Consider the following 16,406-nt stretch of genomic DNA (forward strand, 5'->3'; position numbering starts at 1 on the left):
CTTGTCCGTGCATGTCCGTGCAGAGATTTTTCTACTCGTACACAATTAAGCAGTCTGGACTCATTTCTGAAGGGCGTAAATTTTCTCGCCGTGCATGTAATCCACACCTAATTGTGGAAAGCTTAGTAGCAGGGCAGACATAATGGCAGGCAGACTTTTCTGCAGGTGGAAATCGATGCTTTCCACTAAATTCTTCTTTCTTCTGAAATATGTTAATCTCTTCAGTGATGGCGTACGTACTACATTAAGATTTTGCTGCTTGGAAAGACGGATAATACAATGAGGACGTGTTGTCATGTGTGAAAAAAAATTGACCGACGATTACGATAGCCGCGGCAATGCGGGATTTGAGTGCAGCTCTTCACGACCGGTAGGTGGCGTGTTAAATTGCTAGCCACCCTCCGGGGATCTTCCCGGGGTGGCGTTTCGCGTTACGGGCGCCTATAGAGTAAAGCATACAATTCAGGGTACGCGGGATGCCGTTTAGAATATTTAGGGAAAGAGCTATATGGGGGTCAGTCTCCTGTAGGGGGGATTGTATATGCAGAAAAACTGCTTCTTAAAATGTAAAACCCCATGAGTGCGCCCCGATCACGTTCTTAAGGTTACATCCTTCGGCTCAACGCGTGAAATTTGCACAGCGCTCTCTGGCACAGGCATCGAGCAGTGCCGATCAAACGTTCACTCTAGCACCTCCAGATCGCTGGTAAGACTACATCAGTCACCTAAGCAATCAACCTTGTCTCGGATCGAACTGCTTCGTTTAGCCCGACAAAATGAAACATGCACGTTAGAAGAAATGCACAAGGCAGGGAGAAGCGTCATCAGGTCGATGAACATAACAGGCGGTTTAATCCAGTAATGTATTTAAAAAGTTAATATTGGAAAATATTTGCGCAAACGCAGAAGTTTTCAGTTCTCGCTTGCGTTGTTCCCGCGTTTAACTTGCGATGTCGTCGCAAAGTAGAGAAAACGTCCCGTTCAGGTGGTCCTTCTGTGCGGGTTCGCGCCCGTACCACCTCACTTCTTGAAGCGAATAGCTGAGGGCAAAACTAACTAACAAAGAAGCGAACATCAAACGTCAAGGAAAAGACGAGTATTTAGATGAACTGGGTGCAGATTATATAACACACGCAGGAACAAACAATTCAAGGCAGCAGATAAGCGGCTATGACGGTTTCTAGCAAGATGCTAAAGAATACAGGAGTGATTGAGGGAGTTGCGGAGGGAAAATAAATACAAGGAGGATAGGCGGAAATTGCGTTGCTCAACTACGGCCGCATAACAAGACCGCTAGAAGAGGAAAAAGTTATACGGGTGGTGAAAAACATTGTGCAACTGAAAAGCGGCAGAAAAGGGACAGGAATACAGTTTAGAGAATGGAGAGCAGCTGGAGGACGCGGTTTCTTCTGTATAACAGAGGATGGCAGATTCCACGGAGGCTAATGAGATTGAAAAAGGATAATAGGACAGGGCGAAATTTTGCAATACGGAGGGCAGAATCCACGGAGGCTAATGAGATTGAAGGGGTGTAATAGAAGAGAGTGTAATTTAACAATACGGAGGACATATGCCCCGGAGGCTAATGAGATTGAAACGAAAAAAAAAAGGGGGGGGGGAGTGAAATTAGCGGAATGTCTGTAGGGAACTACGAGAAATCAGAGCTTAAAAAAATCAATACCGAGGGAGAGTATGAGAGCGGAAAATCGAGAAGAAAGCAGGCGAGGGGATCACGAATAAGGAAGTGAGAAGGAGGAGACGTATGGTAGACGAAAAGAAAGGGAAGGCAGGAAAAGGGAGAAACGAAGCGATGGCTGGCCAGACGCGACAGGTGAGACGGAGCCGGCGTGGTCTCTACGACGCGGCGGGGGCCGCAGGGTCTTCCTCTTTGCCGCGTATCGAGTTGGCCAGCGGGTTCTTGAAGGGCTGCTCGTCCTGCGACTTCTGCGAGGAGCTCTCCTCCGCGTCGCCGGCAACCTTCTCCTGGTCGTCTTCGTCGGCCTCGGTGGCGCTCTCGTCCGCGGCCTCCTCGGGAGTTGATGCGCCGCTTGCCGCGGCCGGGGCGCCCCAGCGGTCGTCCTGCAGCGCCTGCGCAGTTGGTTTTCACGACTTTTACCTGCTAGAGCAGAAGGAGTGACAGGGCGACGCACCATAGCAAAGATCGGAGGATTGCTTTCGGCCGCGTCCTATTTGCCCTAATGTGCAGCGTTACTGGCCGTGGCTCGCCGTGTAGTGAAAGCTACGAGCGTGAGGCAACACCTACCAAAGCTATGTGGTCGGCTCACGAGCGTGAGGACAGCACACTTCGGGAAGCCGTCGTCAAGCGCCCGAGTAGGGAGTATTCACCAACGTCATCATTTATTTGTCTGTGCAATTAAAGCCGCCGGTGTGTTCAAACGGATTATCGCCTCTTGCCCAGGCCTGCATTGCTGGAGTTAGGTACTAGACAAAATGGCGCCCCTGATTTCACGTGAATGCCCCCTGAATGCACACGAGCGTTCAGAATTTCGCAACACGACAACAAACCCGAGAACTCTGGCTCCGTACCGATGAGTGGCTATGGCTCAGTGGTTAAGGCGTTCCGTCACTGAGTTATCGCACAGCTCATGTGTCGCACACCATCAAAGCCGCTGATCACGGGAATGCCGGGCCAAGCCAGAAAGCTCAGGCTCAACAATGCACAGGCGGAGTTGGCTCTGCAGCGCAACCTTCAGTGTACTGGCAACATTTTGCGCGATAATGCGCGACGCTTCACGATGCGCTGACCTTCGCGTGAGCATTGCGCGAGGTTGTTTCGGCCCTTATCTTCGGTCGCCTTTTCTTTCTGCGCTGGAACAAGACTTCTAGCGTAGCCGATAAATGTAAAGGAATGTAGCGGCTAATCTAGGTGTGTGGCATCATCATCCAGCTGATCTCATTCGGTTTGGTTTGGGGTGATTTATCGTCCGAAAGCTACTCAGGCCACGGAAAAGGCGCCCATGTGCTGTGCGATGTCAGTGCACGTAAAAGATCCCCATGTGGTCGAAATTATTCTGGAGCCCTACACTACGACACCTCTTTCTTTCTTCTTTCACTTCCTCCTTTATCCCTTCCCTTAAAGCGCGGTTCTGGTGTCCACCGAGATGGGACAGATACTACGCCATTTCCTTTCCTAAAAAAAAACTTGCGGCTCCAATTCCCGCTGCGAAGGTGGTTGGACAGCGAAGCTGTTCCATTACGACGTCTGATTGCGACCCATTGCGATGTCACTTGAAAATTAACACACATGGCTCTAGAAAGAGTGAAACCTTAGACAAGTGAAATACATACTTGTATTACCCTTTATTACTTCACGATGACATTCACGACTGCTTTGTGATCAGTATGATATGCACAGAATTAGTGAATGAGTTGCTAGACCGGTCTCTCTGTTATATATGAAAGCGTAGTGACGTCAATACGTGATTTCTATGCTTCTGTTGGGCACTCTACTCGGAGTAGCTTACGCAACCGCGATCTTTACCGGGAAACAAACGCGAGGAGAAGAAACCTGCCTCGCATTGTTTGCAGGCGCCCTTATCATACATTATGTGGCTCACACTTCACATGTGGACTTCAAATGACATCTACCCCCTTTCGAAGAAGCTGCAAACCTTATGTTTTCTGGAACGCGCCCGACGGTGTTCCCATTGTTCACACGTGTCTTATCATCCATGATGTGGTTTCGACGCTTGTTGTGTGCGTTTTATTATTGAAAACGAGTAGTGAGCTATGTGCTGTATGCCTGATTTCAAAGGAGATATGCAGTTTGCTTTCAATTTTTAGCCTGGCGTATTTTGCTTGCGACAACGGAACGAAAATTTCCTTGGGCGGTAGAAGCATACAGCTTCGCTGTAAAACCAATTTTATTTTGATGAGAGACGCCGTAGTGAAGGGCTCCGGACAATTTAGAACACCTGTGATCATCTAACACGCACTGACGCCGCAATGTAAATGGGCTTCAAGCATTTAGCCTACATCTAAATGCAACCGCTGCGGCCGGGTTCGAACCCGGGTACTCCGCGGCTCAGTAGCCCCGCCCTAACCCCTTTATCCGCTGCTGCTGCCGCTGTGAACGGATGGAGAAAAGAGAAAAGTGCATGGGACATTGCCGTTAACGACGTGAAAATGCGCACTCCGGGTTGTTAAGTTGGTAACAGACTGAAAATTTGTGATCCATGCTCTCACAAACGCCTGAAATACCGCGCTAAGTGAGTGACAAAGTGCGCTCTGCGCGCCAGGCAATCTTATCTCCCACATTTCATCCAGGTCAGAACATATGCCTCTCAACGTAGCATGTGGCAAATTCTTTTTCATACGCACGTTTATAAAGCAACTGCTGCTGTGGTTTGAGACAAGCCCGGTTCCTAATAGAATGATGAGGTACAGGCGATGTTGGTCTCAAGGGGGTAGTAACTTAAACGGTCAATTACCCGAATGCTTTTCTCAGATATGACTTTTTAACCAGTAGATGTGCTCAGAATCCGGACACAACCGTGGAAACTGCGAGGTGGAGGCCAACAAGACAGTTCTGCATTAAAATTCTGCTTTAACGGTGCCAGGATACAGGCAGGGGATGCAGGAAGGACAACCTCGTCGCAAATTTTTCGGCAAGTGGGCACAAATAATGAAAAGAGTGTCTTCCAAACGGCGGCTCTTTCTTTAAGGATCACTCTTTAGCGCCTGAGCACGAGACCACGGATACCATACCGGCAGTAAACGTAACGTACACCTGCTGCCAGCTGTGCGATTAAACACGAGGTGGTCGCCAAGTTTGCCCCTGAAGAGCTGAAAACACGCATCGCATTGGCCGTCTCGATTACCTTTTGCTTGCAGAGGGCCGACCGGATGCAGCAAATCAGCACGATGCACCACGTGACGAACAAGTTGGCCAGGCCCAGGATGATCAGGACCAGCGAGCTGAGCGGCATCACTGAGAGAAAAGTTAGTAGTGTGGGCATGTTAAAAAAAATAACCTCACAGGAGGGTTACGACTGTGTAACGCGATGTTCAGCGATAGCTGTTTAAGGGGTTTAGTTTTGGGGATATATCCCTGCATGGCGGACTGGTGCAGTGCTCAAGTGAATAACCCCTGCACTGACAGGCGGCTGTTACAAACAGAGCCACCCGTAGGCGTATGCAGCCCAGGTTGACCATGCCGTAAGGTCACGTCACAATAAGGTCGCGTTGGGTGCGTTAATGTCACGCGAGCGCGACATTAACGCCCCCACTGGTTACGCCGACAGCGAGGAGAAAGGGGCGGGCGCCTAACACCCATCGCTGTAAAATAATGTTGTCCGGCCCACACACTGAGAAAAGACAAAAGACATAGTAGCATAAAAATGACCAGCTGCGTTTTTTACCAGAAATGAGTAAAATGGGTGTAAGGGACAGATAACTCCCTTTTTTACTCCCGTATTGGCGTATTACTGTATTAAGTGTAGGTTCTTCCTCTTGACCTGCCCATCCGCGGCTAATGGAAAAAAAAGCGCGCCAGAAGAAAACAATGTGCTTTGAGGCACACCGTACTGGACAACTCCGCATTGAATAAGGCCACTTGGGGTTCTCAAACGGGCACAGAAATCTCAGTACTAAAGCGTGTGAAAACCCGAAGCCAGATTCTACTTGCGAGTGGGTAATATTTTGCTGGCTTTTACACACGCTACAAGTGCAAGACGGCTGAGTGCGGAGCGTTCGTCGAGTGCAGACGCACGTTGCATGGGCTCCGTCTTTCCGATTTTGCCGGAATTCCGCTTCAAATCACGCGACATCCAATATTATCGGATTCAGCTCGCAGCCCGGACTCGACTGCTACCACTACTTCATCGGTTAATCCAGCGAACTCAATTTCCGGACCGTTTAATTACCGCTGCCACGGGGTTGGGAGCTAAGCCTAACTCCTGCGAGATTCCCAACGCGACTCTGCTTAGCCGCCGACGCGGCGGGGGCAGTAACAGCAGCTGCGCTCACCTCATATCGCCACGCCGGCGCCTGTTTCATCATGGCAGAAAATAGCAACACCGCACCGTCACATATAAGAGGATACGATCCCGGGGAAATGGAATTTACCATCACCGCGACAGCCCAGACGCAGCCGCCTTCACAAGAGAATCCCGCGGAAGAAGACACCTCCGGCTAGAATACCGTGCTTCGTAAGAAGATAGCAAGCGCAATGCAGCCACCACCACGTCCGCCACCGCTCAAAGAGCAGGAAGCACCCGCTATCCGAACTCGTAGATCTCCAGACTACCAGAACTCGACAACTTCAAACGCAAGATCGCGATGAAACCCAAACAAACATTCCACCTGCAGGCGTTCGCAGCGCGCTTTTTCGATTTGGAGGAAGACATCCGACGGGCTACAAGAACGACCCATGCTGAGAGTGCTCAGCCTAGAAAAGATATGGTCTGTACGAACAACGAAGCATACGCAAACTTCATCGCCAAGGTAAACAACAAACTCCTGCCAGTATCAGCTTATATAACTTTATCCGACGTTGTCTGCAAAGAAGTAATTCATAACATCATGCCCGGGATAGACGATGACGCCATCTTCCGAGTATTATACTCTCCGGAAGCTTAAATAGTCGGCACGAGAAGACTCGGCCAAACCACGCCCGCGGAGGCGGTTTTCGTCGGACGCCAATTTTCCCTTACCATCTACTATGACTGACTCGAACGTCGCTGCCAGATCTGCCGGAAGACCAAACCGACCTGCGTCAACAGTGGAACCCCTGGGCACCGAATAGACACCTGCCTCTGCCCAGAAAACCACTCTGCCCGAAATGCGGCAACATACTCACTGAGGCGGCCATGAATGCAAACCCAGTGCACCCTATGCAACGGGCCTCACAAGAGCTACTCCAAAGAATGAAAGAAGTTCCAATCTCCTGTGCACAAGACCGCCACAACTTCGAACATCAGCGCAAAGACGACGTCGACCAACGACAGCGAAGACTCCGCAGCAAGGAGCAACATCCACCCAGCAGAAAGAACTCAATGTCCCTTCCTCGGGCCGGTTCCTCCAATGGGAAGCAATCTAGGTCGCGCCCGCGGGAACCAGTAGGGAGTCAGAGGAAAAACAGCATCAAAGCAAAAGGAACCCAAAGAAGCTGACGTCTTCGGGCCGCTCCGTATCCACGGTGGAGCCGCAGCAGCAAGACAAAGGCCATGCGGACACCCAGGTGAGCTGGACAGAATTGCCTCCCTTTATTGGTAGTTCACCCCCCACATAGAGACACACCAGCGTAGAAACACTGCGTCAGGAAAACAAACAACTCCAGGCACAAGCATCTGCACTTACTGCACAAGTAACCTCACTCGTAGCTCGGCTCAACGCTCAGGAGTCGAAAGCACGCACAAATTGGCCACCCACACCAAACCCAGCACCTCAGGATGCTTCAGTTACACAAGCTATGCCCGGCCAGATCTATCACCAGACAATCCAGGAAATAGGGTTAATTGGAGAGACATGGGAAAGGCCTTTGCCCTGCAGTGGGTGTAGTAAGGCTGATGCTGCTGCTGCTGATGACGATCCAGGAAATAAAGCGAATAGAGAACAGAGCCGAATCGAGGCTCAGCAAATGATCGAGAAAGCAATCGCTCCCATCCGAGCGGACATCAGACAAATACAAGAAGAGATACCAAACATTAAGGAAAACCTACCCGAGAGGTCCTGTTTCACTGGACTCATAATCGCAGACGACGACTGAGTCAGTGACCTCTCATCATGTTACACGTCCCAAGAGTGACGTTATGGCAGTGGAACTGCCGGGGCTTCAAAAGAAAAGAATCGTCCTTAAGCCTCTGCATCTTCCAGAAAAGGAGCCTCAGGAAGCCATACTTATTCAGGAACTACTCACGATGGAACTTAAACTGACTGGCTATAGAGCATAGAAACACAATAAGCTCTCCGCCACTCTTGTCCACAAACCATACGCTGTCATAATGACCGCATTACAGACGACACCACCTCCAGTACATCTCTCCAACCTGAACGCAGAGGCGAGGAAGGAATCCACCTCCTAAACACCTACAGCCCACCCAGAGACAAACACCCCAGACTAGGACTTTATTAACAGATTTCTGGCACTAGCGGCAAGGCTCCCTGCGTGATTGGGAGGAGGAGACGTCTTAACGCTCCGCACCAACTATCGGGATACCCGACGAGCACGCCCAGGGGTCGAGAATTGGCCGAGATCTTTGCTCGCGAGAGGCTCACATTTCTCACGCACCCCACGTTTACAACCAGAATGGGCAACAGCGTCACTCGAGACACCTGCCTCGACTTCACACTAGTCAAGCTGGACCAACGCAGACCAACACTTGGGCAGCGACCATCATATCCTATCCTGCAGCCTAACCACCGGCAGACTTAAGAGCAAGAGCGGCAGTGCTCGTCTCACGGACTGGCACAAATGGTGGGAGACCCAACCCTCTTCAGACAACTCTATCATCGACATAGACGAATGGACCCAAACCATCAGGAACAGCCCAACTCGCTTTACTAAGGAAATCCATATGACCGAAAATTGCCCCCGGCCGTCTACCCACACCTTCTCTATATTTGGAAAGCACGGCGATCCCTCACAAAGGTTTGGGAGGAACCAAGGCACAATCGCAAGCTTCGACATCGCAAAGAGCATATCGATGCTCAAGCTGAAGCCTATGCGTGCACTCTCAATCGTCAAAATTGGAATTCACTATGCGACAGCCTTAAAGGCAACCTAATGGTGTCTAAATCTTGGCACTTGCTAGGAGCTCTCATTGTCCCCGCTCAAACCGAGTCGTAAACCCATGACAGAATGAACAAGATCATCCGTTCATTCATTGGCACCAATGAGGATATCCTTGAAAGGCTGCGGCACAAATATTTACGCAAAGATCTGCCAACAACCTATCCAGAATACACAGGACTCCCTACGATGAGCTCGACGCCCCGATCACGGTAAAGCAGGGTAGAGCAGAGCTAGCCTTCATGAGAAGAAACACCGCGCCAGAACCAAATGGAATCACTGTCCGAATGCTTTATGATCTCCCTGACGACCAGATCACATTCTTCGTAAACTACTTCAACACACACCATTGGAACAAAGGCAGACTCCCAACATCATGGAAAATTTCGTACCTAAGACTCATTCCCAAACCCAACAAACCCTTTCTTCAACATTCTCAGACCGATTAATCTCCTGCCTCGGAAAGCTCTTCAAGACAATCATCACCACCAGACTGTCGAGACACCTGGAGGAGAACGGGCTGCTGCCGCCCACACAGTTTGATTTCCGGCCTCGCATATCGACGCAGGACGTCCTCCTTCATCTGTAAAATGACCTAATCGAAGAGCCTACCAAGCACCAGACAAGAGCCATCTTGGCGCTCGACTTGAAGGGAGCATTTGATAATACATTCCACTCAGGGATCCTCGGCGGGCTTACGGACAGCAACTGCGGAGCCAAGACTTACATTTACGTCAGAGTCTTCTAATTTCGAGACAGGCAGTTCACAACCGAGGATCCCTCCGGTCCAAGCCCATCACTCAAGGGCCCACGAGGGACTCCCCTGGCCGCGCTGTTATTCGCCCCTGCTATTCAACTTAGCAATGGAGGACTCTCCTTTCGAGTTGCAGACGATCCGCGGCTCCCACCACGTGATTTACGCGGATGACATCACGATTTGGTGCCACAGGGGGAGCGATGCAGAAGTGAAACAGCATGTTCAAGCAGCGGCAGATGCTGTCCATCAGTACGCGAGGGCCGGGGGCTCCAATGCACGCCGGAAAAGTCCGATCTCTTAATACTCAAGAACACAGGACAAATTAATATTACAAACATCTAGATATACTTCCACGCACAAGAGGTACCAAGACTGACTGACGCCAAAATTCTCGGGCAACACATACATACACAGGGAAGACAGAAAACCACGACCATCAACAAACTCACGAAGACAACACAAAAAATTATAAGAATGCTCTCCCGAATCAGGAAGAAGAACCATGGGCTAAAGGAGAAGGAGGCTGTCCGTCTAGTCCAAACCTTCGTGGTATCACGTCTAGCCTATGGAACTGCGTATCTTCGCCTTTTTCAAGCAGAAGAGGAAAAGCTGGAGGCTCTCATCAGGACTGCCTACAAGACTGCACTGGGCCTTCCCAAGTCGACACCAACGACCAGTCTAATGTCTCTTGGAGTTCACAACACTCTCCGGGAGAGCTGGGAGGCTCAGAGAACATCCCAACTAAACCGCCGCCTTGCATCCACCCACACCGGCTGCCTACTCCTCTACAAATTCCATCTGGCACTGCCGTAGAACATCGACCAAAGGACACAACTAATGTTGAAAAAACGCATGACACCTTACATCTTTACGATCCCCAGACACACGCACCCACAATACAACATACAAAGAAGAAACGCCAGGGCAGAAGTCCTCCGCAGAAAGTGGGACGACCATCTTTGGATAGTGCACGCGGCCGACCCTCAATGCGGAAGGATTACCCTGACCATTGTCAACCCACAAGGACGTCTGATTAACTCCGCATCCATCAAAGCTACGATCCCCACTGCAGAGGAGCCAGCCATAGTGCCTGCACTAGCTACCAGACCCGGCTCAAGCATTCAAACAAGCCTTGTTTGCATGAACCCGGCTGGACCGGGTAGAGTCAGTGTCGGGCTAGGTGACTGGCCCCTGACTCGTCCCGACTGGTGTCTACATGAACTCTGTTCAAGCGCATAAGTATCGCAGCGGCGCCTAGCGTCTAGGTTCGCAGTTATTGTGCAAGCTTCCGGTCTCTGTTTTTTGGTCCGCGGGTTCCCGCGCGTTAGCAATGGCCGTGCCGTCTGCTGTTATGATCATAATGCTCACCCTCAATCAGCTTTATTTCATGACCCTTTTTATGTCATAGATAAGCGTTCATAATGTGGTGCTCTGTGCGGCGGTGGTTCATTACCGGGCTCGTTGCCATGCCACGTCCAGTGGAAGCCGAGATTGGCCATTTCGGCCGGCAGGTCTTTAAACACGCTTGATTGCGCTACCGTCTGTTATCCAGCGCCTCGCTCGCATTTTAATATTAGTTAGTGCCAGAATGCATTGCACTTACCGGTCGGTCCAACAAGCGCTGGCGGAAATAGCGCGGGGACTGTCGGCGGATGCCATTATGGTCGATTGATCACATGACCGAAACCTTTCCCAGAGTTCCTTGTTACCCGACTCCCTGACCCGATTGCCTTTACATGTTTTTTGGAAAGGCGGGTCAGGCGAGCTAACTTGACTCGCTCTGCCGGTTATTTTACTCGACCCGACAGCGTCCACATGAACCCGACAACTGTTTTTTACCCGACAAGCATACTCGACTCGACTCTATCTAGTTCATGTATACAGGGATACAGACTCCCAGTACTCCTTCAGGAACCTTATGTAAGGACAAGTACACCAGACTGTACTCTCAATACTGAACAAGCACCCACATAACAAAGCCAACATCACTTGGTTCCCAGGCCACATGGACGAGACGGGAGGGAATCCCGCAACTCACACGCATGCCCGAGCGCTTCTCCTCCGGGCATCTCCCACGTCTGATGAGACCGCGGAAAGCGATCCACTACCAGTGATCACTTACAACGAATAACATAACACCGCAGGTTGGCGAGGAGCACATACCCTCTGCCGTATGAAGAACTAAGTAAGACTGAGGAACACACTCAGACACCTTCAAACGAGTACCTTTATAACACCCCTCAAACTAAACGTTTGGTATCCCACACTATATGCACCGCAATGCCCACACTATGGAGAAATAGCCTCTACTTATCACATGGTGTGGCCTTGCCAACTAAATCTCGCTATCGACCGTATGCTAAACACAGAACCGGGGCAATGAGAGGCCATTCTGCTCAGCGGAGACCCTCATCACCAGCACGGACTGGCACGCAGGGTCATCGCAGCCGCGCAAGCCAGTGGACTGTCGGAATAGGCGGCACACCCAAAAGCCCTTGAATCTCCTTTCTTCGGCCATAAAGAAGTTTTCCTCCTCCTTCTTCGTGTGCAAGACAACCTTCCACACTGGCCACTGCGCCGCTCGCTGCGACCACGCTAAATCCATCAGCTGTCGCTTTACTGCGAATAGCCACCATAGGCAGAATTTTTCAAAGCGCGCAAATATGCATACCTGTTCATGCTTATCTCACTGCACTGTGTGCTCCGCAGCTTTACATATAGACTGTGTCGGATAAATGGATTTCTGCACCTTATGTTCTGGAACGCAAATTATTTCGACTCACGGCACATGGAGTTGCCCAGCTTGGCCTCGTCGCTGTTGTCGCCGCAGTTGTTGACGTTGTCGCAGCGGTAGCCCTTGTATATGCAGCTGCCGCCGGACGCACACTGGAACTCCTCCGGTCCGCAAGAGCCGTCTTGCGCTGCGGCCAGCCATTCATGACCGCATTTTATCAGCATCGACGCAAAAGTAGATCGCATGCATATGACCGATCGCAGAAGTGAAGTGACGGCTACAAGCCCCATGTCGACAGGCCAGTCCATTGTTCAACGACCACCCAGATGGCACGCATTTTCGATTGTGTAATATACCCCAAATACCGGCTAACCACTCTTTAAATTACAGTCCACGCTTTTTTCTGTGCTGCGCCGAGCTAATGAATTTTTCAGAAAAGCCCAACCACTTTAAAAAATGGAAATTGGCTTTTGAGGAAAGGAAATGGCGCAGTATGTCTAATCTCGGCGGACACCCGAACTCGTAAAGGAAGGAATGAAGGTTGGAGAGAAAGAAGAAAAAGAAAGAGGCGCCGTAGTGGAGTTCGCGGGAATAATTTCGACCACCTGCGGATCTTTAACGTCCACTGACATCGCACAGCACACGGGCGCCTTAGCGTTTCGCCTCCATCGAAACGCGGCCGGGTCGAACCCGGGACCTCCGCCTCAATAGCCGAGCGCCCTAACCACTGTGCGCCCGAGGCGGGTAAGCCAACTATCTTCCTTTTCTCTCGCTCTAAAATGTCTGCAATACGTCTCAGTAAAGTACATAAACTTCTCGTAAATTTGAAAGAAATGATAGCGAGATATGTAAGGTGCTGACATATGGGGCAGGCCCGGCTCACATGGCCCCGCAAGTACACATTATCGAGAACACACATCCACCAGTTTTTCCGAACGTTCCCCCTGGCCAGGAAGCGTAGGCGGTAGTTTCTGGTTACGACATACTACGCAGCCGGCGGCGCATCTTGCCCCGCAGCCAGTTCAACTCTTTGTGCTCTCATTTGAATGAAATCGGCCTACGCGTCCCCTTTCAATTCTTTTCGTCCTCTCAACCGCTTCCCTCTTTCCTCTCCTCCGTTTTCTTCCCTGTCTGGTCCAGTATGGCGCACTCTGCGTAAAAAAAAGTAAGCAGTAGCTTAGCTCTGGTTAAGCCTGTATATACAAGCGAAAAGCTTTTAACGGCCAGTCTTTGGATTCTCCTCTTCTCTCTTGTTTCCTCTTCCTCACTCGCTTGGCTGCTGCTGCTGGCTGAAGATGCGGCCAGGACACGCTTTTCGCCTTCTTTCCGACGTCGTTAAGCAAGGCGTATTTGCCGTTGTTCAGGTGTTTCGGCTGCAGATTTAGCTTTGGGTTTATCGTTTTTTCGCTGTTGTGCAGCCAAATCTGAAGCCAGTACTTCTGGATCGGGTGAATTTAGTTTCTCAGCCTTTCTGCGTAATCTAGCAGCGGCCGCACTCTCCTTCGCTTCGATGTCGAGTGCGCACGCCTATTCTCTGGCAAGCGCATTATATAGCCTCCTTGCGCATGCACATGACGCACATGTGCAGTAGAGCGCGGCTGCGCCGAAAGGTCAAGCGACGGAGTCGGTGGCGGCAGCGGCGAGGAGCGACAACCTGGGCGGCACGTGACGTCACTCGTTTTCGCGCATGCGCATATCTCACCAGCTCGGCTCACGCAAAGCTCGGCTCTGACCCGCGTAGCGAAGCTTTTCGCTTCAAAATCGGGAAACGAGAGACGCCTTGGTTACCCGCCGCGGTGGCTCAGTGGTTAGGGCGCTCGGCTATTGATCCGGAGTTATCGGTTTCCAACTCGACCTCGGCGGCTGCGTTTTTATGGAGGCAAAACGCTAAGGCGCCCGTGTGCTGTGCGATGTCAGCGCACGTTAAAGATCTCCAAGTGGTCGAAATAATTCCGGAGCCCTCCACTACGGCACCACTTTTTATTCTTTCACTCCCTCCTTTATCCCTTTCCTTAAGGCGCGGTTCAGGTGTCCAACGATATATGAGACAGATACTGCGCCATTTCCTTTCTCCAAAAACCAATTATTATTTGAGACGCCTAGGTGGATGTCTGTAAATTAATTCCGCCCGCCAGGGGTTATCAAAAAGCGTGTGCCGACATCACACAGCACACAGGAGTTTCTGCGTTCCAACCCCATGGAAATGCATCTGCCGAGGTCAGGATTCGGTTCCGTTCGGTTCGGTTCCCTGAGCCACATGGCCCGGTGTAATACATGACGCAGAAAGGAGTGCATTCGCGCGGCCACTCACACTCGGTGTAGCTTGTGGCGACAATGGCCAGGATGTGGTTGTCGAAGAATTGCGTCAGCGGAGTCTTGGGAGAAGAGCTTCAGCTGCAGCGAGTGCGTCGTGGTGAAGCGGTGGTTGTCCTCTTTAGTGATCCACCCGCACCGCTCATCCTTGTCGGAGCCGAAGTTGAACTTGGTGATGACCTGCGAGCAGCGCCCAAGAGGTCAGCGCTGGGTAGGCAGCAATGGCTTTCCATTTTGTGTTGGCCTTTGCTGGCTTTCCGCTTGCCAGCAAAGCAAACAGTCAACATTTTTGCTGTTAGAGGAACGCGCTCAAACCGGACTCGCTTAAAAAACCGAAAGCATGGGTCAGAACGAAGAAGCTACTGCGACTACGGTTTTCGCAGAACCCGAGTCGTCATCCACCCAGGAGAGGCAAAACGTGCCTTTTGGGAGCCGGAAGGTGACAGCCGACCCGTCGACGTAATGTCCACTGCAAGCACTATGCATACGCCGACAAGGACATGACCGAGCGACGGCTTTGCATCGTCCTCCGCGCACATCGACCGTATTCACTGACCGAGATGTAGTCGATGCAGGACTCGTTGAGCACGCCCCTGCGCAGGTTCATCTCGACCACGGAGACGATGAGGCCTGAGCTGCCCGGCGCTGAGAACTCGAAGCTGCAGCCGTTCTCGCCCGTGGCGCGGAGGTCGCGCAGCTGCTTCGCCGTCAGGATGCCCGCCGAATGGGGCGCCGACGTGTCGTTCAGGCTCTGCTTGTGGTCCTTGCTGTCACAGTGGTCGTTCAGGGACACTGCGCAGTGACGGCGCAGAGCATGGGAATATTACTCAAAGTAATGCAAGGTTGTCCGTCACGCTATCTTGCGCGCGAAGACGCATACCTATCGAGACACTCACCGATTTCGTACAGTGCCGGGTCGTTGGGAAAGATGGCGCCGTCTACAACGGTGACGGCCAGAACAGTTGCGGTGCACAGCCACGCCAACATGTCTTCTCAGAACGCCAGGGCGCGAGCAGCGAGTGCGCGAGTGCGCGAGCAGGGTGTTAGCTCGAGGTCACGGGGACGAGCGCGCGAGCACGTCCTCTTTCTTCTTCCCTAAAATCTGATAAGTGCCTCGTACGTATAGCCAATTAACGTTCCTGATAATATGTCGCCTCTTTGTTACGCGACCACATCCTTTCTCTGGATTAGTCATCGTAATCGCCCCTTTGTGCCATTACCCTTGTGTAATATGAACTTTATTGCTAAAAACAGAATGGCTGGAAAACGCCAAAAGGCTAGCTTCCAGCCGTGTCAACGCATATATACATAATTTTTTACCGCGATCTGCAAAAGTAAATAAATGAAACGGAACGCTAAGAAGCGCAGTTCTGGGCGACTTTCCGAAGTTGCTAAAGCACAATAAGTTTTATTCGCTGTCAGCCGTGACCTGATATCCACCTAGCACCGATGATCGGCATTTTACCTTTTCAGACGAAATAAATGTCTTCCAATCGAATTCTTGGAGCCACTGTGCTCGATTGCAGCAACAGCTTAGCTCCAGTTGACCCGCTTCTTTAGGTCCTCCTCACTGAACCCTGGCCAATCCACCGTCTTGAATACGTGCCATGTCACTAATGCAACAGCAACAACAGATTGTGAGCCTAAGTTTTACAAAAACGCTTTCATATATAGCGTTCGTTGCATTCGCCCCGATATGAGACCGCAAACTACTAATTTATTGGAACAGAGCTTCTATTGCTGAAGCCGGGGCCCCTCTTAGCGAGTTTCGTGGCATGTGCTGTATAGGTGGGGAAGCGCGGTTAACCAGTTCACCCGCGAAATATAGTGATTTCGTGATGAGATTTGAG

The 16,406-nt window shown here is 51.1% G+C and overlaps 1 pseudogene across 1 annotated transcript; it reads right to left on the reverse strand.

Annotated features, from left to right (window-relative positions):
- Window positions 1–1,717: 1,717 nt before the first annotated feature.
- LOC144118906 (uncharacterized) lies at window positions 1,718–15,563 on the reverse strand (annotated as a pseudogene). The gene is made up of 6 exons (XR_013312182.1): window positions 15,453–15,563; window positions 15,113–15,348; window positions 14,555–14,736; window positions 12,293–12,430; window positions 4,842–4,951; window positions 1,718–2,088 (listed from the first exon to the last, which is right to left on the reverse strand). The product of XR_013312182.1 is annotated as an uncharacterized LOC144118906 (transcript).
- Window positions 15,564–16,406: the final 843 nt, after the last annotated feature.

The sequence above is a fragment of the Amblyomma americanum genome, chromosome 2 (genome assembly GCF_052857255.1).
Source record: "Amblyomma americanum isolate KBUSLIRL-KWMA chromosome 2, ASM5285725v1, whole genome shotgun sequence".
Lineage (NCBI taxonomy): Eukaryota > Metazoa > Arthropoda > Arachnida > Ixodida > Ixodidae > Amblyomma > Amblyomma americanum.